This window comes from Canis lupus, chromosome 12 (genome assembly GCF_003254725.2).
Source record: "Canis lupus dingo isolate Sandy chromosome 12, ASM325472v2, whole genome shotgun sequence".
NCBI classification, from domain to species: Eukaryota; Metazoa; Chordata; class Mammalia; order Carnivora; family Canidae; genus Canis; species Canis lupus.
In genome coordinates this window covers 10,080,510-10,107,169 of record NC_064254.1, presented here as the reverse complement: position 1 = coordinate 10,107,169, position 26,660 = coordinate 10,080,510, and the positions used below count along the sequence as shown (strand labels likewise).

General features: G+C 42.5%; 1 long non-coding RNA gene across 2 annotated transcripts; it reads left to right on the top strand.

Annotated features, from left to right (window-relative positions):
• Positions 1 to 305: 305 nt before the first annotated feature.
• On the top strand, positions 306 to 22,718 carry LOC112641564 (uncharacterized). 2 transcript variants are annotated; one of them, XR_003124705.3, is made up of 9 exons: positions 306 to 502; positions 3,031 to 3,223; positions 5,034 to 5,112; positions 5,241 to 5,287; positions 6,295 to 6,418; positions 15,663 to 15,763; positions 18,790 to 18,996; positions 19,131 to 19,243; positions 22,312 to 22,718. It is a non-coding gene; the product is annotated as an uncharacterized LOC112641564 (long non-coding RNA). The 2 variants fall into 2 exon arrangements; XR_007401133.1 differs by having other exon boundaries at positions 18,790 to 19,010.
• Positions 22,719 to 26,660: the final 3,942 nt, after the last annotated feature.

The following is a 26,660-nucleotide window of genomic DNA, read 5'->3' as shown; positions in this document are numbered from 1 at the left end:
GCATCTTGAAGAACAAGCCAACTTTGGGTGCATGATGTCATTCTAGACAGGGGGAATGGCAGGGGGTGTTGCAGGATGTAGTGGTCAGTGGCCAGGCATGAGAAAGTCCTGGTGACCTGTGGAAGTGGGTGAAACAGAAGTGGGACATCAGATGGATGGGTCTTGCTATAGTGGAGAATGGGGAGCTCTCGAGTGTTGACCAATGGGCTGTGATGTAATGGAAGCAGGAAGGAAGATGTCACAAGGTCAGTGATCACTCTTTTCTCTTCTGCATTTTTCCGAGCTGCTCCCTCTTCACACTTCCTTTCTCAATTGCAAAGTGATAGTCAAGCCTCTCAGGAAACATGAGAAACACCCCTGTGGGGGAAACATCCTCCAGCAACTGGAAGAACCCCAGGAAGGCCAGCACCCAATGGACCCTGGGAGTGGGATAGGATGGAGGGGACAGGGCTCTGGGGGTGGCCATGGCTGCTACTGCTGCTGCTGCTGCTCTGGGCCTCAGGTAAGGAGGTGGCAGGGATGCAGACAGTCAAAGGGATACCTGCAAAGAGGGGTTTCTCTCACTTCCTTAGGAGGGACTGGATGGGATCAGGATGTGTGCTAGACACAGGAAAGAGAAATGAAGGGTGCACCTATCCCAGCAGGAACTAGGTGATGAAACAGAACCTGGAGCTTCCTTTAGCATACTGTGAAATCGAGAAATTATGTGAAGTCACCCAAACAATTTCTCATCGCTATGCTGGTTTCCTGGGAGATATAAAGTGTAAGATGAAGTCTCTCTTTAAAGGAATCAGGCACTGAAGTAGAGGAGGCATTGGTAAAAATGAAAGGTAAGTAACAAAAGGGAAGAGTCACAACATGAAGACAAAAATACAGTACAAATCTCTCTAGGAGGACACAGAAAGGCAGCATAGAAAAGAGATGAAGGGTTCTGGAATCAGACAGAGTGGGGTTCAAATCCGATCTCTGTCTCTTTCTACATTTATGACCTGAGGAAGTCCTCCAGCTTCTCTGAGCCTGAATGTCCTCATTTATAAATAGTACCTACTCAGTATTTGTTTGTACATGGTACCTACTTTAGAGGATTCTCCTGAGAGTTAAATAGTAGACTACTGTAAACTTCTTCAGCTCAGTATTTAGGCATATAGGTGCTTAATACAAGTTATGGTGGATGATGGTGGTGGTGGTGGTGTAAGCAGGTACAGGGTGACCAATGGTATTGAGGATTGAAAGGGGAAAGAGATTAGTGCAGGTGCAATTTTGTTCAGGTAGATTCTCCTCTGGGACCAGGGTGGGAGGGTGGGGATGGAGAGGAGTGGGGAGGCCATTCAGCCCTGAGATGGCAGGGGCTAGTATGAAGTACTGTGTTCTGGAAAGCAAGGGACATGTCTGGGGGAAGCACAAGAAGAATAGAATATAGTTTGTAAAACTGGTTAAGTTCTTTTTTATTCTTTTTTTTTTTTTTTACCAATTTTATTACTAAAATTTTCCAATCTACAAAATCTGGGAAGAGTAGCCACCATAAAATTATTGGCTAGATTCAAACACTCAACCATAATTGATATTTTGCCTTATTTGCTCCATATGTTTGTACTTTGCTGGGAGATATATATATACTTATATATAATTATGTATTGTGTAAGTATATATAAATAATATATATAAATAATAATATGTAATATAAATGTATATATAATTATATATTATATATGTGTATATATAAAATTTCTGAACCATTTCAAAATAATTTACGGAAATCCTAAATGACTCAGAAAGGCTTGGTGGAGTTACTACTACTTTTGATCTGCGACCTTGTATCTGCACTGGGGTCTGCAGATGTAGGGATGGTGGAAGAAACATTTGCTCTGTGAAGCCCTTTGACTCCTCATTATAGGATTCCAAGCTGAAGGCGAAGAGGAGAAACAGAAGTGCCTGTTAGAAGGAAAGAACTGGACCACTGTTGGTTCTTACAACAACATGTCCTAGTCTTCTAGCCTGAAGGCCTGGCCACAGATGAGGAGCCAGGGTCCCCCAGAGACACTGGTGTGCATGAACATTAGAAATAAAGGCCTGAACTGGGCCCAGGTAGGGAGATTCCTGCTGAAGGATTGTCCCACTGAGGCCCTATGCAAGGTCACTGTGACAGAGCTCCAGCAGGACTTGGGGCTGTACCATTGTGTGATCGATCTCTTACCTTAGAAGCCCCATGTCCTGTTCAAACAGATTGGTTGGGTAGAGTGCAAAGGTGAGAAGAAGCGAGACCCAGGACAGAGAAGGGTTTTTGTGGAGACTGACCTCAGCCACAGGCTGAGGCCCCATATGCTGGGAGGGCTGCCTTGGAGAGATGGAGCAGAGTAATGGGAAAAGCTTCAGACCCCAAATCATTGCACCCTGGATCTTCCACACTCACACTTTGTGAGTTTGAGAAAGCCATAGCTTTTCTCTGGGCCTCCATTTTCTCACCTGTGAAGAAGTTGCACTAGGTCATCTCAAACATCCTCTCTGTATCAGAGAGCCTGATTGAAGAAATAGATAACTGACCATAGACTCTGTGCCACGAGCATAATTCGTTAATCTTCCTGCTGTGAAATAAGCCCTGCTGTTCCCATGGCACAAGGGAGGGAGGCTCAGAGAGATTAAGTTTCTCCCTGTATCTTTCAGCAGATACTGGGATGCAGCTGGGATCCTACCTTGACTGGATGGTTCTTGGTGAATCCTTGAAATGGGTCCAGTTTGCCAATAAGAAGCTGCTCCCTTTTTAAAGGGATTTAAAAAGTAGCAGATGAGGAATAGATTCTAGAGAGCAAAATGAGGCCCTTTCACTACCTCTAGTTGTTTCTTGTTGGTGGGGGCACCTCTAATAAACCACAGGTTTATTAGAAAGCCTGTCTATCCACATGGGGAGGGGGACCCTGATACTTCTGCCTCAAGCTGCTTCTTCTTCTTCTTCTTCTTCTTCTTCTTCTTCTTCTTCTTCTTCTTCTTCTCCTCCTCTCTTTTTAAAATATTTTGTTTATTTATTTGAGACAGAGAAGCCCATGAATGAGAGAGCAGGAGTGAGAGAGCACAAGCAGAGGGAGAGGGAGAAGAAGCAGGAAGCCTGATGCTCCATCCCAGGGTCCTGGGATCATGACTGGAGCAGAAGGCAGGTGCTTAACCAACTGAACCATGCAGGTGTCCTTGCCTCAAGCTTCTTAAGAAATCTTAACTATAGGAAACCAAGGTAAGGTTGCTGGGGGGTGGGGGGGACATGGGTGGGGGCATGGGGTAACTGGGTAATAGGCATTAAGGAGGGCAGGTTATGTGATGAACAGTGGGTGTTATACACAACTGATGAATTTCTGAACTCATCTGAAACTAATGATGTACTATATGTTGGCTAATTTAATTTAAATAAATAAACAAAAATAAGAAACCTCCTTTTGAGTGAGTGTGTTGGAGGGGCCTCCTCCCCACAGGACACCGCTGGCCCATGTCCTGCTAACTGCAATATGTGAACATCAGGAGAGGGCTGGGCTTAAGTTGGACGTCGTAGTATTTGGAAATAAAGAGTTGACCATGCAAACCGACAGGGCTATAGGCAGGACAGAGGGAAGTCTTCGAATATAGTAATTCCCAGTACTTTAGAAACATCCAGTGATACCCAGGAACTAACTGGCTGGTTACAAAGGATTTATGCAGTCAGTTAAGCGGTTCCATTGCCCTCTACTCAGAGACATTTTATTAATTTGGATGGTGTGGAAGCACTAGCACTTTGCTCTTTACCCAGGGAGGTGAGGCTGTCATGGGACGAGGAGAAGAGTGCTGGCCCGAGACCCATTCCCTCTCTGCCCCGGACATGCTCAGTGACCTCGAGCAAGTCCCCCACCCTTTTCTAGCTTTCCACACTGTGACATTCAGTGGCTCCAATTCTCTGGGTTCTTCTGTGTTTGTTGAGTTCAGAGGAACAAAAGCCTTATGTTTTACATTCGGAGGAGTGTGCTCACTCCAGGCACTAGCAGATGGCGTGGGCTCACCAGGTCTGAATCCCTCATGCTGCCTGATTCGTTAACTCACGCGACGAGAACACCAAGAAAAGTAATCAAGAATGACCGATCCCAGACTATTCCATGAGAAGTGTATCAGGTTTAGTTTATGATAAACACTAACATAATTATTTCCGTCAAGCCATAAAGAGCACTCAGTGCAGGATGGGTAGCAGCTTCACATTCCTTTTCTCTAGTAACTGGAGAAAATCTAGGCTAATATGGCTAAGGAAACCGAGTCAAGTACAGATTGCTCTTGCCTGAAGGAATTACTAGCCTCACAGGGGAAACAAAGTATAATCCTCCGGAGAGGGTACTTGCAGTAATACCTGAGTTTGTACTCCTAGGAAGGATAGTCAGGGACTGATTTTTAGTTAGGTTAAAACAAATGAACAGAGAAGGTTTCTTTCTGGGATTGGCTGGGCCTGCCCAGGGATGAATAGATGCTCCTTCAGTGCACTGGGGAGAGTCTTTCTTTATTCTTGACTTTTTATTCAGTTTTCCAGGTGGGGGAGGGCATGGCAGTTGTGGAGCACAAAAAGAAACTTAATATATTGGGGGGATATTTGGAGGTGATGGATGGTGTCCACCCAACCCCACAGTAGAAGGGCTGAAATGAGAATTTAAGAGGAGAGAAGATGGGGCAGGGAGGGCAGGAGGGAGGTTCCCTGCCTCACAGGCAAGCTCCATGTAGGTCAGAAGCAAGAGTAGAAAGACTCGTGGCAGGTGAGTGGGTCACTTGACTGTGATGGGCTGGGAGGACAAGAGTACTGAGAGCTGAAAGATTAGACTGGGATTACTGGATGAGACTCTGGTGGCTGAGGCCAGCTGGCGGTCACAGAGATATATAGGAATAGGGTCAGGAAACGTGGGTCCCTGGGTCTGTTTGCTGAGTGACCTTGGGCATTCCTTGTCATCCTGTTCCTTGGAGGATTGGGCTGGATGGTATTGAATACTCCTTCTACCTTTGACCTTCGAGGACCCTGTGAATGTTTCTCCCCCAAACAGAGTATTGTCCCATGGCAATGATTTTGGAAGATGGCTGTTCAGCATGTAGGAGAAGAAGAAGGTCCCTCTCTGGCTCAGAGTAAGTCAGCTGGGTTGTGGAAATAGGCAAGCTCGGAGTATACCGAGCCATCTTGGGCAGGCGGAATCTGGGCACCCAGTAGGAGCCCATGTCAGTCAAGGCTCAAAAGGGCTTTTTATCTCTTTCAGAAAATGGCACTGGCCAAGAGAACCAACCAAGGCAATCTGGATCCAATGTAAGTTGTGTCCAAACGAGGGTTGCTCTGTGGAGGCCCAAGCAAAGGAATGTAAGGGCTTAGCTGAGGCCCTCAGCTCAGGCCCCACATGAGGATTCTGGAACCAGGCTGACCACATGGAGGACTTTCTCCTGCTCCAGGCAGACCAAGGGGGTCCTGAACCCTAGCAGGCAGAATGACCTTCTCTTCTTTTTCTATCCTGAAGGCCCAATCCAAGCCTTGAATGTTACTACTTCAAGGCAGCAAAAGTCCCATCCATCAGCTCTGTAGGAAAGGAGCTGGGAGTTGGGATGCTAAGAGCATGCAGTCATATTATATCCCTGCCCATGAGGCACCATCTAGAAAATGGGGCCCCAGCGCCAATGGAATTTGAGTAATCCCTTAGCAGCCTCTTCCTTGGAGTTAAAGGAATGGGATCTACAGAAGCTGTTCCCCACCCAGAGCTGTTGGGGAGTGAGGGCCACAGGTGGGTGTCAGAGATCACCACCTGGAGGGAGAGAAATGTTGAAGGCACAGAGAGGATGGCGTTCCATGCCAGGAGCAAGTGGTGAGAACGCACACAGAATGTGTCAGCTACAGAGGTGGACAGTGGGCTGAATGTCAAGGAGAGGATAAGGTTAACACACGACCATAAGTTCAGATGGTGGAGACCCTTGAAGGCCACAGTCATGTGCACTTTTTTCTGTAAGCAGCGGGGAGCACAAAGGGCTTTCCCTAGGCCTCCTGAGGGGAACAGTGAGGGTCTCAGTGCAGAGTGACCCAGCAGCTGTGCAGGAGTTCTGGAGAAGGCAGGTGTTAGTGGCAGGAGACCAGATAGATTCCTTTGCGGTGAGAGCCTGGGAAAAGTAGAGGCCCCGTCTTCAAAGAGTACAAACCCCTGCTTGGCTGCTCTCATGGCCAGGAGCAGGCTCAGCTTCAGAATAGAACATTTAGCAGATACCCACCCTTTTGGACTCTGGGTGTGGGGGTAGTCAAAGCTAGGATTCCAGTGCTTGCCCTTTCCACAGGCCTGCTATTGCTGACGATTGTTCCACAGGACCTCTGTTGTTGGAGATTGTTCTGACATGTGGATTCATCCTGAACAATGGCCTGGTGTTCTCATTGTGTCTCTCTGGAAAGCCTCAGGCTCAGGTGAGTGAGAGCCATGGCCAGGCTTGGGTGGAAATGAATGAGAGGACATAGGCAGCGGCTTCAGGTGTGGGTTTAGAGGGACCAGCTCCCAGGGGTTCCCCAGAGCCTGTTCCCTGACTTTCCTCACTTCTGTGCTCAGAGGTCTTTGGAGAGGAGGGAGGCCCTATCCCTGGGAATGATGTGAGTGGGGCTGGGCTGGCTCCTTGGGACAGGTGGGAGGGGCAGGCTGAGGATTTTAGTTACTAGCAATCCAGTCTTTTCTTCAGAGGAGGGAGGAAGACGCAGGCCAGAGATGGCAGAGATGCATCATTTTCAAATAACATTCATTTCTGCCACTCATCAGGTAAGGCAGCCTCCTGAGATGTCCCCAGGACACAGCAAACCCAGGGAAGCAGACTCGACCTTCCAGGAGCAGAGGGGCATGCCTTCCTTCACTAACAAATACCACATTCCGCTCTGTTCAGTGTTAAAGAACAGGTTTCCTGAACTTTTGTGAGATCTCTGCCCAGCCCCTCTCTTAGCCAGAGAGAGAAAAGCAGTAATGGGTAGGGGGGAGTATAGAGGGCTGGCAGCAAAGAAGCCACTGGGAGTCATCAGGGCCAAGGGAATGGCAGTCAATTTCTGTATTAAGTACCACAACTGGGATTCACAAAGGGTAATTCAGATGAACTTTAAATTTTTTTTCTTTTTAAAGATTTTATTTATTTATTTATTCATGAGACACACACACACACACACACAGACACACACAGAGAGAGAGGCAGAGACACAGGCAGAGGGAGAAGCAGGCTCCCTGCAGGAAGCCCGAGGTGGGACTCGATCCCAGGTCTCCAGGATCACGCCCTGGGCTGAAGGTGGCGCTGAACCACTGAGCCACCCAGGCTGCCCCAGATGAACTTTATATTTGTTCTCGCACTGCCGTCCAAACTCACTCTGCTGGGGAACTTGCTGGCCTGTTGGTAAAAGGTATGGCAAGACCCATCACTCTTCTGGTTCTTTTTTGAAAAATAGATTTTAGTTTTGAGAATAGTTTCAGGTTCACAGCAAAACTGAGGACACAGCACAGAGTTCCCCTATCGCACCTGTTGCCCCACTTGCACCGAGTCCCCCACTATGGGCATCTTGTCCCTGAGTGGTACGTTTGTTAGAATCAACAAATCTACATTGACGTATCAGTGTCAACCAAAGTCCAAGTTCACCTTAGGGCTCACACTTGGTACTGACCATGCTATAGGTTTGGACAAAGGTGTACTGACACATACCCACTGGTGTAGTATCATTAAAAGTAGTTTCACTCCCTAAAACCCCTCTGTGCTTTACTTATTCATCCATACCCTTCTGAGCCATTCTAAGCAGTATAAAGTTTATTCCCAAAGTAGCTTCAGTTCAATAAGGGGAAAAAGTGTTCCATTCAAAATGAAATCTTCTCCTCCAAATCCTCTCGATTTTGTCCCCCTGTCAGAGGGATAGAAGGGTACTAACTGGCTTTTCTTTCTTTCCTCTGCTACCATCTCCACCTCTTGCTGTAGCTTCTGACGTCCCCCAGGACAGAGCCATGGAAGGGAAGAGGAAGGGAGCAGGGAAGGTCTCACCTGTTGCCACTGCTCCAAGGGTTGGTCAGCTTAAAGCTGACTTTCTGTCATAGGGCACTTTTTGGGCTCCTCGGAGTAGCCCCATTACCTGCAATTTCATTGACACATGCAATTGCATCTGACTTTTGACTGGTGGCCTCTGACTTCCTCAGTCTACAAGCATTTGGCAGTATGGGGAGCAGAATATGCCACCTGAAAACATGTCTGGCATAAAGTTTATTTTGAGAAACAGCAGATACAGAAGAAGCTCTGAAAGCAGAGTGGAAGTTAACTTTTGTGAGAGAATTTACATTTATGAAGGAAATCCCCATTTGTAAAGGTGTCTTCCTCTCTACCAGGATGAGAAGGAGGACTCTAAACCATATGAGAAACTTATCTGTGGAGAAGGCAGGGATTGAAATCTGCATAACAAACCTTAACTCTTGTTTTCCATGCTTTCCCTGAAACTAATTTTGCCCTGTGGCTTCCCCATACCTGTCTTTTGTTTTTAGCTGAACATAGAATTTAAACTGGAGTTCTTTTTTTTTTTATTTTTATTTATTTATGATAGTCACAGAGAGAGAGAGAGAGAGAAAGAGAGAGAGAGGCAGAGACATAGGCAGAGGGAGAAGCAGGCTCCATGCACCGGGAGCCTGACGTGGGACTCGATCCCGGGTCTCCAGGATCGCCCCCTGGGCCAAAGGTAGGTGCCAAACAGCTGCACCACCCAGGGATCCCCTAAACTGGAGTTCTAAGCCACCTTGGGCAGTTACTCAGTTTTTCCCCTGGTTATCTCCCCTGTGTACATGAGATATACATGTTAATAAACTTCTGTTAGTTTTTCTCTTGTTAATCTGTCTTTTTTTGGTTTTTGGTATATTTTTTATTGGAGTTCGATTTGCCAACATATAGTATAATACCCAGGGCTCACCCTGTCAAGTGCCCCCCTCAGTCACCCAGTCACTCCAAAGATACAGCTATTGTTAATCTGTCTTTATCACAGGGGTCTCAGCCAGGAACCCAGAAGGGTAGATGGAAAATTATTTTCCTCACCTATGTCAGTCAACTTCTAGCTTTCTTCCATGGGATCTGTCCACCCCCAGGCAGCGTTTTTGGACAGGATCCGTGACAACCCACACTGAGGGTCTCACACATGTGCAGCTCACATCTGGTCCACAGGAAATACCCATTTGATTCACCCCAACAAACTCATGGCACACTGGTGGACCCCCACACAGCCACCTGTTCTTCACTCTGACATTGGGACATCTAGCCACTGGCAGTCTCTGTCCATTACAGTTCTTAGGCTGGAGTCAGGCACCAGTCTGCCATGTCTCTCAAAGTGCAGAAGACGTTTAATATATTCAAGATGTGACCTTGAAGCCCCTTTCTGTGGGCTTGAGGTGAGGAGGAGACATCCATTCCCCTCTACCTGCAGGGTATTAATATTCCCAAGCTATCTCTAAAAATTTTCTTCTAATCTTCAAAATCCCAACAAATGCATACCCTTAGTGTGGATGAGGTTTGAATACCTTTTTGCATGGGTTGTGCACTGGTTTCCTGCCTCACTCTGGAATATGGCATCTGTTTTCTTGGTATTTGTGTCAGTCAAGGTTTAGTTGCAGATAGCTAAATCCAATCTGCCTATTTTATGTAGGAAGGGATTTTTAAAAACTAGAATAGTAAATGATTTACAGAATCAGATCTGGACATGACTCTCAAAGCCACACAATAGGGTGGGGCTGCTAAAGGGGACACTGCTCTTGTCACAGTGAGGACCCTGGAGAATTGGGAAACTTCCCAAATCAGGAAGCTGCTGGCATAACTTTTGGTTCCAGCATCACCCCACCTCAGCCACTATCCAGCAAAATGGATACCTTTGCTCCAAACTTAAGTCTTGCACAGATGGATTTGATTGGTGGCACCTAAATTATATCTGGAACCCTGGCTGCCAGAAAGTCTGAGAAAGGATTGTGCAGACTTTTTACTGTACAGAAAGATCCATGAGAAGGAGAGAGGAATGGTCCCTGGCATCCCCCGAACAATCTCATCCAAAACTGAGATGAAAACAGTTCAAGTTTGAAAGTCTTTGTTCTGTTCTGTTTTTTTTTTTTCACTGTCAGTGAAAGACAAATACAAACATACATTCTTTGTTATGTTATAGCAAATATACCCTTTTTTCTATTATAAAGTTATATTATAATAAAAGTTCCTATTTACCAAAAACAATATATTGGACGTTATTATGTGCCATATATTGCATAAAAGATACAAATACATATAATTCCTATTTTTTCCCGTTCCAAAATCTATGGTATTTTTTTCAAAAACTTCTGCGTGTTTAAGAAAATGATTCCTATTTCCCATCACTCTACTTCAGTCTACTCCTGGGATATATACATGATTATTAATTATTCAGTGACATTTGGAAAATTCAGGTTCCATGGCAGTCACATAAGTGAAAATAGTTCCATTTTAGCATTCTGGAATCAAACTTTTCAAAACTTAATAAAATCAGAACTGATTACATTTGGAACCAAAGGCAGGTCTTTTTTGAACAGGGGCTTATCTTTGAGGACCAGATTTGTTTCAACATTCCTTTCCTCCATATAACAGTATGTTTCTTGATTTCCTTTTTTAACTGGTTCTAAGGTCTGCCTGGTTAATTCACTGAATATGAGCTAAACAAACTTTAATTTTTAACTTATGAAGGTTGTGATTTAATCTTTTTTTGGAAAACTATAACTCTGTAAATTTCATTCAATCTTATTTTGCTTCTGAGACCATCCTTGTTATCATCTGCAAATCTGAATCTTTGATTTTTTTTTTTTACTGCTATGTATGATTCTAAGTTGGTGTTGAATTTTACTTTCCCATTCCCCTTGTGATGGGCACCTAATCTGCTTCAGCAGCTGATCTTATTTATAAAATATAAAGAAACAGTACCACACTGTCTTGATGACCACAGCTTTGTAATACAACCTGAAATCTGGCATTGTGATGCCCCCAGCTCTGATTTTCTTTTTTAATATTCCCCTGGGTACTCAGAGTCTTTTCTGATTCTACACAAATCTTAAGATGATTTGTTCCAACTCTCTGAAGAAAGTCCATGGTATTTTGATAGGGATTGCATTAAATGTGTAAATTGCCCTGGGTAACATTGACATTTTCACAATATTAATTCTTCAAATCCATGAGCATGGAATGTTTTTCCATCTCTTTGTGTCTTCCTCAATTTCTTTCAGAAGTGTTCTGTAGTTTTTAGGGTATAGATCCTTTACCTCTTTGGTTAGGTTTATTCCTAGGTATCTTATGCTTTTGGGTGCAATTGTAAATGGGATTGACTCCTAATTTCTCTTTCTTCAGTCTCACTGTTAGTGTATAGAAATGCCACTGATTTCTGGGCATTGATTTTGTATCCTGCCACACTGCCGACTTGCTCTATGAGTTCTAGCAACCTTGGGGTGGGTGGAAGGAGCCTCTGTGTCCATCGAAAGATGAATGGATAAAGAAGCTGTGGTATATGTATACAATGGAATATTACTCAGCCATTAGAAAGAACAAATACCCACCATTTGCTTCGATGTGGATAGAACTAGAGGGTATTATGCTGAGTGAAATAAGTCAATCAGAGAAGGACAAACGTTATATGGTGTCATTCATTTGGGGAATATAAAAAATAGTGAAAGAGAATAAAGGGGAAAGGAAAGAAAATGAGCGAAAATATCAGTGAGGGTAACAAAACATGAGAGACACTTAACTCTGGGAAACGAACACGGGGTGGTGGAAGGGGAGGTGGGGTGGGATGGGGTGACTGTGTGATGGGCACTGAGGAGGGCACTTGACAGGATGAGCACTGGGTGTTGTGCTATATGTTGGCAAATTGAACTCCAATACAAAAATTTTAAAAATACAGCGAAAAAAAAAAAAAAAAGAAAAGAAAGAAAGAAAGAAAACCGGGGCGCCTGGGTGGCTGAGGTTAGGCATCCGCATTGGGCTCGGATAGAGAACTCTGGGTCCTGGGATCGATCCCCATGTTGGGCTTCCTGCTCAGCAGGGAGCCTGTTTCTCCCTATCTCTCCCTCTGACCCTCCCCACTGTTCATTCTTTCTGTCTCTCAAATAAATAAAGTATTTTAAAAAATAAGCAAACAAGCAAAATCCAGAAAAATGAAAAGCAGTTTGAAATAAATACTCCCATCATCTTCTTGGAGGACCCATGTAAGATTTTTTCTAGAGCACATACCCAGGGGGCATAAGGCAGATAGAGCAAGGGTTCAGAAACACACCCATACATGTATTCACCTGATTATCACAGAGGTGTCTCTGTGATTTAGTGGGAAAGATTGGTCTTCCCAACAGATAGTGATGGTCTATTGGATAGTCACCAAAGGTGAAAATAAACCTTTTACCCTTCTTGCACACCATACATAAAATTAACTAAAATGGATCATACTTAAATATGAAAGGTATAAACAATAAAGATTCTAGAAGAAAACAGAAAATATGATCTTGAAGTAGGCAAATGTTTCCTAAACAGGACAGGACACAAAAAACAGTAATGACAATAGAACGTAGATTCAGGGATTGGAGACAGTATAGGACAGTCACACACCTATTCCTCATGGAAGTTCCAGAACTTTCTCACATTCTCACTGATACTGAATCTTATCCAACTTCCTAATTCCTTCCAGTCAGCTGAGTACAAAGTGACAGCTCAGTGTTTTACATGAATATTCTTCTGAGAACTAACGAAATCAAACATCTATATCTGTGGGCTCATTTGACATTTGGATATTTATTGTGCTGGATCTCTTGCTTCTGATCATTTTGCTATTGGACTTCCTTTCTTCTGCTTGCGATTCTTAGTAACCCCTTGGTTCATTTAGATATTCATCCATGGTCAGTTTTTCACACTGCAAATATCTCTCCTCAATCTCTCATCTGTTACTTGGCAAGCACGCATGAGGCCAGGCCTCGGGTGATTTGGTGCAGAAAATACAAGGAGCCATTTTAAGATTTAGACAGTCTATTACTTACACAGGCAGTGAAAGGAAGATCAGCTCAATGTTCCAACTCCCTGGGGTCCTTGTCTCATATGCCAAAACAAAAGGGGGTCAGAGAACTGCAACGAGCCATATGATACCCCACAGCTGAGGACCCATTGGCAACTGCCACTCAGTGGTCTTAGAATCTGTGGTTCTGTTCTGAGGGGTACAGCAGAAAGCCTCTTACCTCATCAGAGGGGTGATGAGAAATTGTCTTCCAGGAGAAGATCAGGTGGTGAGCAGCAGGTGTTCATGCCATTCTCTCTCATTCCAGGAAGAGCCAAAGGCATCTGTCTGACTCCAAGTAGCTGTAGTTCAAACCTTCACTGTATGGCTCCTGTGGCTGCAGGCAGGAAAGCTGGTGTCTATGTGGAGCTCTTTGCCAATGTGTCTTTTGTCCACAATAGCTTTTGTTTGAAAAAGAAATGTTTATGCTGTGTGCTGAAACTATTTATAATCACAATCTGTCTCAGCCACATCTTACTGTCTATATTAACATGACTTTGCTCTTTCACTGTTCTGGTATTACTTTATTTTTCCAGACTTTCTTTTCCCCCCAGGCAAATGGTTTCATTGTTCATTATAGAGGCTTTCTTTTTTTAAATTTTTTTTTCATTATAGAAACTTTCTGAAAGATCAATTGACTCTTCAATGGAAAGCATCAAGAAATACTTTGAGTCCTAAGCATCTTTGAATCTCTGACTCAAAATCCTTGCCTTGCTGTTCCTACTAATTATGGACTGTTGTACTATAATCCTTCCCCTTGCCTAATGAAGCCCTGCAAAGACCTGCCTTAAACCAAACTTCTGAATAAATTCTGACCTTGCCCTTCCTCTAGGACGCTGCGGTAGTGTCCTCCCTGACCAACGTGAGCAATAAACTAGGCTTTCTCTTCTCCACAGGTTGTTATTTGGGGAAGACAGTGTTTGACAATGTGATTAAATCTATCTATTTTCCCTTTATGACTTAGGTTTGGGGATCTTATTTAAGATGTGCATCCCAACATGAAGCACAATAATATTTTGAATCTTGTCTCTTAGACAATGCACAGAGACCTTCTGATACATGATCTTCTATTAGCTTTATAGTTTCGACATTCACAAATACCACACAACAAAGAAATCCGTTCCTTCTGAGGAGGGCAGGGTATTGTTAAAATTGACCTCAGTCACCTAAAGCTGTGCCAATCTTCTAGCCACTAACCACACATGGCTATTTACATTTAAGTTAACTAAAATCAAATGAGAAACCAAAATTCAGTTCCTCAGTAGCACCTGCCATGTGTCAGATGCTCAACGACTGTACATGGCTAGTGGCTACTGTGCTGGGCTGGAGGACATGGGGCATCGCTACCATATTCTCTGTCAGATAGCCCTGCTCTCAAGCTTTTTCTTTCAACAGAACCAGTTGGCTAACAAAACTTTCAGTTCCTTGTTATAAATTTAGCTTCTTATTAATGCAGATGAAAACTTTTTATAGCACTTGGTACTTTTACACCTGGGTAGTTTGATTTAGAATTTCCATTCAATTAAAGCAGATTTTCTTCTTAAAAAAAGAATCACACTTATGATTTTTTTAATTTTATATTCTCAAAGATATGGCTTATATTATTTTGGTGCCTAAATCCTTTCCTCCAAGTCTCCACCAATGCTGCCTTGTCCTTGGACTGTGAGTGCAAGTGCACCCCATTTGGGGGGATGACAGGGACATGCTGCTGGGAGCCGTAGTGGATGAGAGCTGCTCAGGAGGTGGGCAAAATGCTGGGCTGTGTTGAGGGACAGGGTTCAAATGCCTGGCTCAGTTGTGAAATCTCCACGAGACCTTCGACAAGTCACTGGCTCTGCTTTGCAGCTCAGCCTCCACAATAAGAGACTGGAGATGCACTCGGTGGGCCCCTCCCTCTCAGATCAAGGAGCATGCCCAGATGATGTGGCAGGATTGAGCAAGACAGGGTTCACATAGAGGAAAAAGTTGCCTTGCCTTCAAGGGACTCACAGTCTGTCTGGAAAGGAATAGAGTGTCCACAGTATGGTAGTGTTAGAGCACAATGCAGGATCAGGAACTACTGTGAGCATCTAGACACTGCTTACAGGCTCCTCATCAGCTTCTGGCAAGAGGACACCCTTGTGGCCCAACACCTGTGAGGCTAGTTGGGGAGCAGCCACAGGAGCAATTCAACACAGTTTGAAGAAGGACCAGCATGACAGTCAGGACTGGGGTCTTGCGAGGAGCAGACACCCTGGGGTCTTAATACAGGCTGGGGCCTCTAACAGAACCTAGAAATCCAGTTCTAATGCAGAGTAGCTGAGCCTTCACTTTAGTTCTGTGTTGAGAACATGTGGTCACAGACAGGAAGTGGCTGGAGACCCCTCCTCCATTTGTCCCCTCTGACCTGGGCAATCTCCTGGTGCCCAGTCACAGCTTAGGTTCCATGTGCCTTGATCATTTTCCTCAGAGACTCCAGCTTCCCACCTCCTCCCCCCTGTTGTTGCCTTCTCTCTGGGCTCTCTAGGGCCCAGTTCCACAGCCAGACCAGGGCAGGGAGGTCCAGGGACATGTGTGGTCTGGAGCAGATCAGAATGTCCCTAATTTTAGGAAGATGAGATTAATCCTCTTACTTGAACAGGATGCTCTGAAGACTGAACACACCTAGCAGGGAGCTAGGTTATAACCAACTGGAAAAAACAGCCATGTGAGAGTTCAATGCACACTGGGCTACCTACATTGGTGAGTGTACCGTCCTTAGATAAACTAGTCCCTTAAATGGTCCTGTTTGCTGTTCTTGTGTCTAATCAAACTAAGTTCTTAAAAAATACCTGTCTCTCATTTGAGAGTTGCTTGATATTTTCTCTCATTAAGTTAGAGGTTTTGGGAGGAAAACCATAGAGGTAAAGTGCCATTCTCATCAGATCATGTCAATGGTACATACAACCCACATGATTATCGTGGTCAGTCTTAACCTGGTCACAGAGCTGAGATGGTGTTTGCAGATTTGTCCACTCTGAAGTTACTCTTTCCCTGTTTTGTTTTGTTTTGTTTGAAGAAAGGCACTATAGATAGCCCATACTTAAGGGGTAGCAGTTATGCTCTCACCCTTGAGGGCAGAGTATCTATATCAATTACTGGGAATTCTTCTGGAAAGATTTGTCTATTCTCCCCCATTTGTCTATAAATTTATTCAATTATTTATTTATATCAGTATGGGCTCATGGATAGTTATTTTATACTTTACCACTTTATCTTATTTCTCAGTTTGTTCCAACATTGGCTGGTTTTCCTCTGCACATTTTACACATACATTTTTTAAATGAAAGACTTTTTCACCTTTCACCCACTCAAGTATTCTTCCAACCAACATTGACAGAGCACATTTAGGGAATGAGAAGTGAAGAGATGGAGCTGGTGCTGATCTCTCCTCCCTGCTTCCTGGGGCCAGCAGATCTGTCCCCCTCATCTTCCCCTCTGATATTTCCTGCTCAGCACTTCTTCACCTCCCCTGGCCTCCACCTCTCCCAGGCACCATTCTCACAGTGCCTGAAATTGAAATTTTCTCTCCACTCAAAAACTTCTCAGGTTGAAAATATATCACTGACCCACCATGCCCTTGGAGTGGAGTCCCTATCTTGTTCTGGGGACTAGAGGGACTCCATAGCCCCCCAACCACTCTCAGGCAGTACACAGAGAGAAAGAATAGAAGAATGGAAGGCATCCATGTGGTTCAGTCAGTTGAGCATCGCATCGGGCTCTTGATTTCTGCTCAGGTCATGATCTCAGGGTCATGAGAGAGCCCAGCATTGGGCTCCCCACTCATCGTGGAGTCTGCTTAAGATTCTCTCTCTCGTTCTCCTTCTGCCCTTACCCTGCATCCCCACTTGTTTGTGCATGTGCTCTGTCTGTCTCTCTCTCTCTCTCAAAAAAAAAGGGTGGGGGGAATAGAGGAATGGCTTCTTCTTTTACCATGGTTCTTTTCTTGGACATTCTCAGAGCTTTTTGCAGCAATGATGGAGGAGTGTGATAGGGTGGAAAGTATGGCATAACAGAAAAAGGGAAAAGCTGGGCAAAAGTGAGCACCTGAGGCGGGATTCAGGTCTGCAGGCCCAGAAACAGACCCTGAGGGTGGCAAACCACCACCCAAGCCTACCCACTCCTTCCTCCCCACTTCCCAGAGAGCCTGCCCATTAGTTTACTTCTCCAGTCAAGGTGGTGGCCTTTCTTGAGTCTTCTAGTTCAGAGATGCTGGGAAGCTGGAGCAGAATCAGGCTCACATTCTGCTTCCTTCTCCCCAGAGGCCTCCCCTTCTCTTCTCCACTGTCAGAAACAGGCTGGAGGTGGCATGGCTTGGGGACCCCTATGCCTGCTCCTGCTACCTGTCCTTCTGATGCTCCTGGCCTCAGGTGAGATGGAGGGGGGGTAGGGCAGGGAGCTAGGTGGCTCTGTAACCAGAGGGCTGGCTTTGGGGCCTATGCTATGGGTGTGGACTTCCTCTCCCCTTACCTCAGCCCTGGGAAAGGAGTAGCTGGGACCAGCGAGGGCCCTGACTTGAGGGCTTGTTATCCAGATTCTTGGGGAAATAGAGTTGTGCCTGAGGAACTTTATGAAGTGTCGAGACAGGTGCTCTCATTGCAAAGCCAGTACCCTCCCAAGGGAAAGCCCTATGAGGAAAACCCAGTGCTGGCAGACATCTGCAAATGAGTGTGCCAGATTAGTCACAGCTCCAAGCCCCAGATGGCGGCTCAGGATTCTCAGCACACAATCTGGGGTGGGCTAGATGCTGGCTTCTTTATCATGAGAGTTCAGCTGAGGTAGGAGGACTCTTCCAGCAATTTGGTCACTATTCTCAGAATTATCAGCTTGGTGGTATCTCCAGGGGAGCTTACTTCTTCAGGAAATGCTCCCCTCTCTCTGAGGTCTGGGAGAAATGTCACTCACCCCTTTCATCTGCCTCAGTCACCTCAGACTCCACCAGATCTTCTGCTCTGATTCAAGGGTATTGAGGGCCCTGTGTCCAGGGAAGGGCTCTTATCTCTTTCCTAACCCCATCTGGTGGGAAGATCTGCCCAGAACTCAGTAGACAGAAATCCAGAGTCTCTCTGTTTCTTTTTTTCTTACATACACCAACAGCAATGATGTACAGATCTTAGACACAGGTCACCCTGGCTTAGTGGACCCTGTGGGACTGTTTCCAGGTCCCCTACTTTCTCTCACAGCTTTGGGGCCAAACTCTATTCTGTCTTCTAGCCTGGACAGTTGTTGTCTACTTTCTGTATGCTTTAGCTCCAAATACTTTTCCTGTGTGGACTTGTACTTGGCTTCTACCAAGTACAGGTAGGTCTGAGGTCTCAGTGAGGGGACAGTGAAGAGTGGCCAGGTAGCTTGCTTAACCTCAGATTTGAGGAAGGGAGTACCAGGAGCCTGCCTCAGGGGTTTGAGCTCCTGAGGCCTGGGCTAGTGGGAAGCTACATTTGGGACTTGCTAGGCTTGAGACCCAGGGAGATAAACATGCATGATCTGACCCAAACATGAAGATAGCCATGGATAGGTTGGATTCCCCAGAGGCAAGTCTGTCTAAGAAGACCCTGCACCTGTGTATCCCAGCCTTGCCCTTTGTTTCCCACTAGCTCAGGGAGAAGCTCCTCCCCTTTGGGCCCAGTGCCACCCTGCACTTCAGCTGATTATAAAGATCCTAGGCATCAGTTACCCATGGCCTGCAGGGACCCTAAGTTGACTCTGTTCCCTTTTCTCTTCCTCTTGAGGTTTTGGGAGGCCAATTTCATTCTCTGTTCTGGTTTCCTGGAAATCACATGAAATGCAAGAACATCAAAGACAAAGAGTATATTTAAAGGCTTTCATATCACCTACAGAAGAACAAGAATTAGATCTATGTTAGACTTCTTAAAAGGAGCACTGGATGCCAGAAGACAGTTGAATAATGTTATTAAAGGATTGAAGAAAGGAACTCTGTAAGTAGAATTTTGTATCCAGCCAAACTGTCACTCAAATATGTGATTATAATACTTTGGTGAGGTGAGTAAATAAATGTGATCAAGTATCTTGGTAAATATTTTTTTTTCCTTAAACAACAACAAAAATGCAGCTAGAACCAAAATGAAGAGAAAGAGAAAATACTCCCATGGCAACTGAAAAATAACATTCCAGACAACATCAGCATGGGGTGAGGAGGAGAGACCAGAAGATCATGAAAGGATGGTAAGTGCTTGTCTCATGAGAGTCAATATATAGATATTGATAAGTTTAAGGCAGGAACAGGAGTAAATCAACATAAATATGGGTCTTCAGTAAAATAAATAGAATGCATACTCTTTAACTCAGCAAAATAATACCCTACCCAAAGGTAAGTGGGATAATAATTTTTGAAAATAAAGTACAATGAATGTAAAAAGTTAAATAAAAAGGCAATAATAAATCCTAATATAAAAGAAGTTCCAAAAAATGTAAGTGGGTTAAACTCACAAAATAAGGATAGAGACTCTCAGTTTGGGTTTTAAAAAATTATCTACAAGAAGAGGATTAAGAGTACACTTATTGTGATGGGCGCTGAGGAATGTATAAAATTGTTGAATCACTATATTGTACACCTGAAATTAATATAACAGTATATATTAATCATGCAGGAATTAAACATTTTTGAATGTAAAAAGCTTTTTAAATAAGAAAAAAATTATCTACAAGAGATCCACTTAACAAAAAAGATGTTAAAAGGCTAAAAACAAAAGTTGGAAAAATATTTGTGGCTAGTATGAAATAAACTGTAGTAGCAATATTGAACAAAAAAGAACTTAAGGTAAAAAATACTATGAGACAAAGATATATAGATATATAATAAATATTGATGAAAAGTATACTTAAATAAAAAAACAGAACTATCATAAACATTATGTACCTAACTGTATGGCCATAAAATAATAATCACAACACTATCAGAAATTCAAGGAGAAGTAAATAATTAATAAGCATAATTGGAGAGTCATATCCCTTTCAGAAGATTATAGATCAAAGAAACAAAAAATAAATGAATGAATCTATGTTTTAAACCAGATGATTAATAAGTTCCATGTATCATTTATATTTACATAATATTTACAAACACGTATATTATTATGTACAAATAATATATAATAAATTATAATTTAAAACAAATATTTAAAAATATATAAAATATGTATTACACCTTAAAAATGCTTTCAATTATATAAATGTATTATGAATAGTTAATAAAACATATTATTTATAAATATAAACTATGTATATGCACACACATATAAAGCACTCTGCATAAATAAAAACATACATTCCTTCAAATATCAGAGAATATTTACAAAAATAGACCTTGTATGAGGAAATAAAAGAAGAATAAATTCCAAAAAACTAATATGATATGAAATACATTCTCTAAACATAATGCAATAAAGTTAAAAATGATGGGGTACCTGGCTGGCTCAGTCAGTAAATCATGTAATTCTTGATCTCAGGGTCATGAGTCTGAGCCCCACATTAGTTAAGAGATTGCTTAAAAATAAAGTCTTTAAAACTTAAGAATGCATAGAAATGAAGCTAAAATACCGTATTTTGAAATTAAATAGTAGTTATTTATTATTATATAAACCATAAGTATATAATAAAATATATTATGATAATATATAAACACCACATATCAGATTTGCGGGGCATAGCTAATATTTAGATGGAAAATTAGAAGCTTTAAATACATTTGTGAGAAATACAAAAAGGTTAAAAATAAATAAGCTAAGCGCTCTACTCATGAAGATGGAAAATGAGCAGCAGGCAAGTTCAAGGACATGTAACGGAGGAAAATAATAATGATGAGGGCCTGAAATAAAAAAGATGGAAAAAATGGCTATTAAAGAAACTCATAGCTTGCTCATTGCAAAGTTTAATAAGATAGACCTACATCTGATAAAACTGATGAGATAAAAGATATAAACAAGAAATTGAAGGAAAAGAAAATTACCACAAACTCAATAAAGGTTTTTAAATAAATAAATCCTGAACAAAATATTTTGAAATCCCAGGTGTGGACAAATTCCTAAAAAATATGAAATACCAAGATGACCACAAGAAGTAAAATGGAGTAGATTAATAAATGTTAAAGAAATTGAAATCTTAGATAAAGACCCATCCTCACAGCAATTGCAAGACTCAGATGGTTTTATAGGTATCACCTATAAATATCCTAAGAATCATTTGATTTATATTTTATACAAGATGTTTGCAAAAGATAAAAAGCAGCAAAAGCTGCCCAGTTCGTTTCAAGAGGCTTAAGTTCCCTTAGCTCAAAACCAGTTAAGGATAACACAAGAAAATTAAATTATAGGTTCATATCACTGAGGAACATAGAGAAAAAATTGAAATAAATATTAACTAACTGAAGTCAACAGTGTAATAATAATTAAGAAAAGAATGTATTATGATCATTTGGGGTTTATCCTAGGACAAAAAGGATCATTTAGCTTCAGAAAATCTAGCAATATAAATGAACTAAGTCAATAAATTACAAGAAGAAAATCATCTGATGCAGAAAAAGCATTTGGAATAGTTCAACATATTTAAAATTATTTTAAAATCCTTCATAAATTGCAAATAGGAAGAAATAACTTGGAAAAGCCTGTATACCAATGGCTACAGTAAATATTACTTGGGGAAGAAAGTATACATTCATTTTTTTTTAATTTTTATTTATTTATGATAGTCACAGAGAGAGAGAGAGAGAGAGGCAGAGACAGGCAGAGGGAGAAGCAGGCTCCATGCACCAGGAGCCCGACGTGGGATCGATCCTGGGTCTCCAGGATCGCGCCCTGGGCCAAAGGCAGACGCCAAACCACTGCGCCACCCAGGGATCCCGAAAGTATACATTCAAATCAAAGATTTCCACAGCTACCACTAATGCTTCATGTAGTATTAGAGGTTCTGGGCAAAATCATAAGGAGAACCAATGAGAGGACAAAGGATAATTGTCACAATTTGAAATGGTGGCATCATCTACTTAAGTGCTTATCTATACTAGAAATAATCACTTGGTAAATCTAATCAAAATAAGATACAATTCTAGTAGCAACAACATCTATAACATATTAAGGAAGAATTAATTTAACCAAGACCTTGATCTGAAAAATACAAATAATCTATGTTCTTGGATGAGACAATTATATTTATAAAGGTGTCAATGTCCCCCAAATTATAAGTCTCTAACTGTAATCCCAAACACACTTTCAGCTTAATATTTTATTTTTTCAAAGAAAGGCAGACTGCCACATGCAGTGCCTCATTTGGATGTGTCTAGTCTTGGAAGCCTGACTACACTACATTTTCCTTCAAATGGACTTTGATGGTTCTAGCAGAGGAGCACAGCTACTTGTATGCCCTTCAGCCAAGAAGGATCCTCTTCCTCTGATGGAGAAGGTCAGCCTCTTTGAGCGTGCAGCTTCAGGACAGATGCACATGGAGTGGTGAGAGAAGAAGGGGACACCTGTAGCCAGTCAGATCAGCTGGATCAACACTGACAATCAATGGAGGGACAGATATTGCAGCCAGATCACCCTCACATCCTGGTTAGAACTAGATAAACTTACTGTAAAATTATATGGAAAAATAAAGATGCATGAATAGCTATGTCAATCATGAAAAAATAAAAATTAAAAGATAAGATTTGTCCTACCAAATATCAAGATATGCTACTAAGTAATAGAACTGATGTCAGTGGTGCTGGTACAAGAACTGACAAGTGAGACACTGACATAGGGTAGGCTTCCAAACAGTTCCCTATATACACGACAACATCCTTTATCATAAGGAAGCATTATACCTAGGAATGAAGAACTTCTCATACAAAGTTTTAAAGGCTTAGTGATTTTGCCAACTCATAAGGCAAAAAAATTTTTTAATTTGATTACATCAAAATTGAGAAATTCTGTTTAACAAATGACTCTATAGGAAAATTTACCAAGCAGATGATAGACTGGAAAAAATTAACTGAAAATATCTAAAAGTGGGCAGCCCAGTGGCTCAGCAGTTTAGCACTGCCTTCAGCCCAGGGCCTGATCCTGGAGACCCCGGATCAACTCCCACGTCAGGCTCCCTGCATGGAGCCTGCTTTTCCCTCTGCCTGTATCTCTCTGCCTCTTTCTCTGTGTCTCTCATGAATAAATGAATAAAATCTTTAAAAAAAAAGAAAATATCTAAAAGTAATATAGCAATATGATGTATAACACACAAGAAGCTATGCCAATCAATAAGATGGCAAGAATCCAGTGGAAATGGGTAGAACATGTGAAAGGCAATTTCCAGGAGAGGGAATCCAAAAGGCAGGTAAGTGATGTTCACAATTCTTAATAACCTAAGAAATATCAATTAAAACAACCATGAAATGCCACTTTACACCTTTTTAATTAGCAAAATGAAGACATGGTAAAGTGCTTGGTGGGTTTAGGGATATGATACATAGGAACTCCGTTACAAAATAGACATTATTCCTCCCTCCCTGACAGCCACACAGTCATGAGGAGGAACCTTCTGGAATTCAGAACCTAAAGGATCTCAGAGATTATCCAAGATATCACAACTGAGGAAAGGAGGCCCAGAGATCCCATGGCACTGGCCAGAAACTGTCACCCAGCACTTAGCAGCACAGATAGGGCAAAGACCCAGGCAGGCTCTTGAGAGCCCTCGCTGGGCCCCTCTGTGTGGTCCTCGCTCCTGGTATGTCTAGCTCTGATTCTGAGGCTTTCTCCCTACTACTTCTCCCACCCCCATCACCTCAACAAATTTGCTCTTCTTTTTGGGCCTCAGTATCTTCAGTTCAGCCTGATGGCCCTGTCCTTTCTGACCTGGTGGGATTGTTCCTACTCCTCTGGCTCTATCCCTACCACCCCACTGAACTCTGATCCTTAGCTCTTTCTGGAGCTAGGCTTTTAGCATAAAGGAAGGGGTAGCTGGAAGTAGGTAAAAGGAAGGGAGGAGGAGAGGAGGACCCAGTAACAGGTTTAGGATAGGAGGAAGGGGCAGGGAAAAAATTCACCTCCATTTATGAATTTCCTCCTTGTCTTCCCTCCTCAGGGTGATAAGGATACTGTAGGGGCAGCAGTGATGGGGGTTTCTGATTGTGTCAGACCAGTCTGGGCCTCAGGACTCTTGAGTGCATTTAATATCCTCCATGGATCCCAGATGAGTACCTATTCTCTTACCCCTGCCCAGCTATTGGGAGTCCTCCCCCCCAAACCACTCACACCACAGCCCTGTGAAAAAAGTCTTCTTGAGACAACTTCTAGCTCCCATTCATCTGTGGTGACCCTTTATCCCAGTACTGAACATTCCAAGACCCGCCTCCCAGTCCCTAGCTCCTCCAGACTGACCATGGAAGGTTTCTCTGCATTTACATTAAGGAAGCACCATGAAAAATGGGACAAAGAGCCCATTATTTGGTAGACATCCTTGAGAAAACTGGCAGAGTATATTAAAAAAATAAGACAACCAAAAATACTGGATCTCTGCCTAATATTAAATACAAAGATGAACTCCAGATGAATTCAAGACATATATGTGAAAAATAGAATTATTAAATTAATAGAAAAAAACCTCTGCAGATGAATACCTAGGAATGAAGAAGCATTTATTACACAAAGTTTTAAAGGCACAAATCATAAGGCAAAAAAATTAATTTTATTAAATCAAAATTGAGGAATTCTGTTCAACAAATAACTCTATAGGAAAACTTACCAAGCAGAAGACATGTATGTTCTCTTGTGCTCAAATGCAAACCCTTGAACTGAAATATGCAGGGGGAAACTGAGCAAGGTAGCACACGAATCTCACCAGCTATCCTCTCCTCCCCATCTTGAATACCTTAAAAAGTAAAAGACTCGATTGTTAAATTGAAAATAAGAAAGGTTATAATCAGCAGACCAGAAACTGAGGAATTCATGCAAGTTTTAAAAAATCAAATGCAACTAACAATGGCAAAAGCAGATGCCTTGGCAGCTCAAAATGTGAGCAGAAGACAATTATTCCAAAATGCTTTGTCCACAAATAAGATGTGATAACCACGATCTATCATTCTGTCTGCACTATACGTGAGGAAATTCATAGCCTAAGAGAAAATCATATTGAGCAAACAGAATAATTGCCTGTGAGTGAAAGATAAATGTTTCAGGGAACAGAAGAAGATATCACATCCATAAAACAAGAAAAACCCAGAGTCATATCCAGAACACTGAACATCTAGCAAGGCCAGGGCATTGAGCTCTCAGCCTACATCTACCATGAACAATCTTAAGGGAAATGTAGCCGACATATTTGCCATAAATAAAATGTTAGAGGTAGGTTTTGATGAATGTCCCTTATTAAGGCCAGGACATTCTCTTCTATTGTTGCTTTGCTGAAAGTTTTAAATTATGAATTGGTGGTGGTAGTGGGAGAAGTAGTGCTTTTTTCTGCATCTACTGAGATAATCCTTTTTTTCTGGTGACACGGCGAATTAGGTTGACTGATTTTCAAATGTTGAACATAAATTACGTTCCTGAGATAATCCCCACTTGGTCATATTGTTTTATGTTATTACATACATTGATGGTTTTGATCTGCTTATAGTTAATTAAAGATGTTTCTATCTATGTGCATAAGGCATACACATCTGTACTTCTCTGTTCCTGTAAAATCCTTGTCAGGTGTTAGTGTCAAAGATATTCTGGGGCAGCCCGGGTGGCTCAGCGGTTTAGCACCGCCTTCCACCCAGGTCGTGGTCCTGGAGACCCGGGATCTGGTCCCACGTCTGGCACCTTGCATGGAGCCTGCTTCTCCCGCTGCCTGTGTCTCTGCCTCTCTTTCTCTGTGTGTATCTCTCATGAATAAATAAGTGAAATTTTAAAAACAACAACAAAGATATTCTGACTTTACAAATCAAGTTGGGATATGTCTCCTTTTCTGCCTGCAACAGTTTCTGTAACATCGGTGGGTGTTATCCTATCTTAAGTATTTGGTGCAGCTCACCAAAGAAATTGAAGAAAATTGAGCCTGGAGTTTTCTTTGTGGAAAGGGGAATTTTACTCTATGTAAGTTAGACCTCAGTGGGGTATTTTTGTTTTGTTTTGTCTTTGGTTCTTTTTTTTTTTTTAAAGATTTTATTTATTTACTTTTGAGAGAGAGAGAGAAAGAGAGAGCATGGGGAGGGGGAGATGCAGAGGGGGGAAGCAGATTCCCCACTAAGGAGGGAGCTCCATATGGGGATTGATACCAGGACCTTGGGATCATGACCCCAGTGGAAAGCAGATGCTTAACTGACTAAGCCACCCAGGCACCCCTAAACCTCAGTTTTTTAATGGGAAAATAAATGTAAAGAAAAAATATTGTGCTGTGTTAAATCATCTTGTACATAAAAGCCTAATGTATACACATTTTAGAGATTTTTGATAAATCCTTCCAAATTTCCCTCAAGTAACATTGAATCCAGTTTATACTTCCTCTCAGTGGAATGAGAGTGTTGGGGTTCTTATGGCCTTATCCTCACAGCTATCGCTCTGATTCCAAGCAATAAGACCCCCCACAAGGTGTAAATGGCACCCTCCACTCTAGAAGCCACTTAATCCCTGGCATG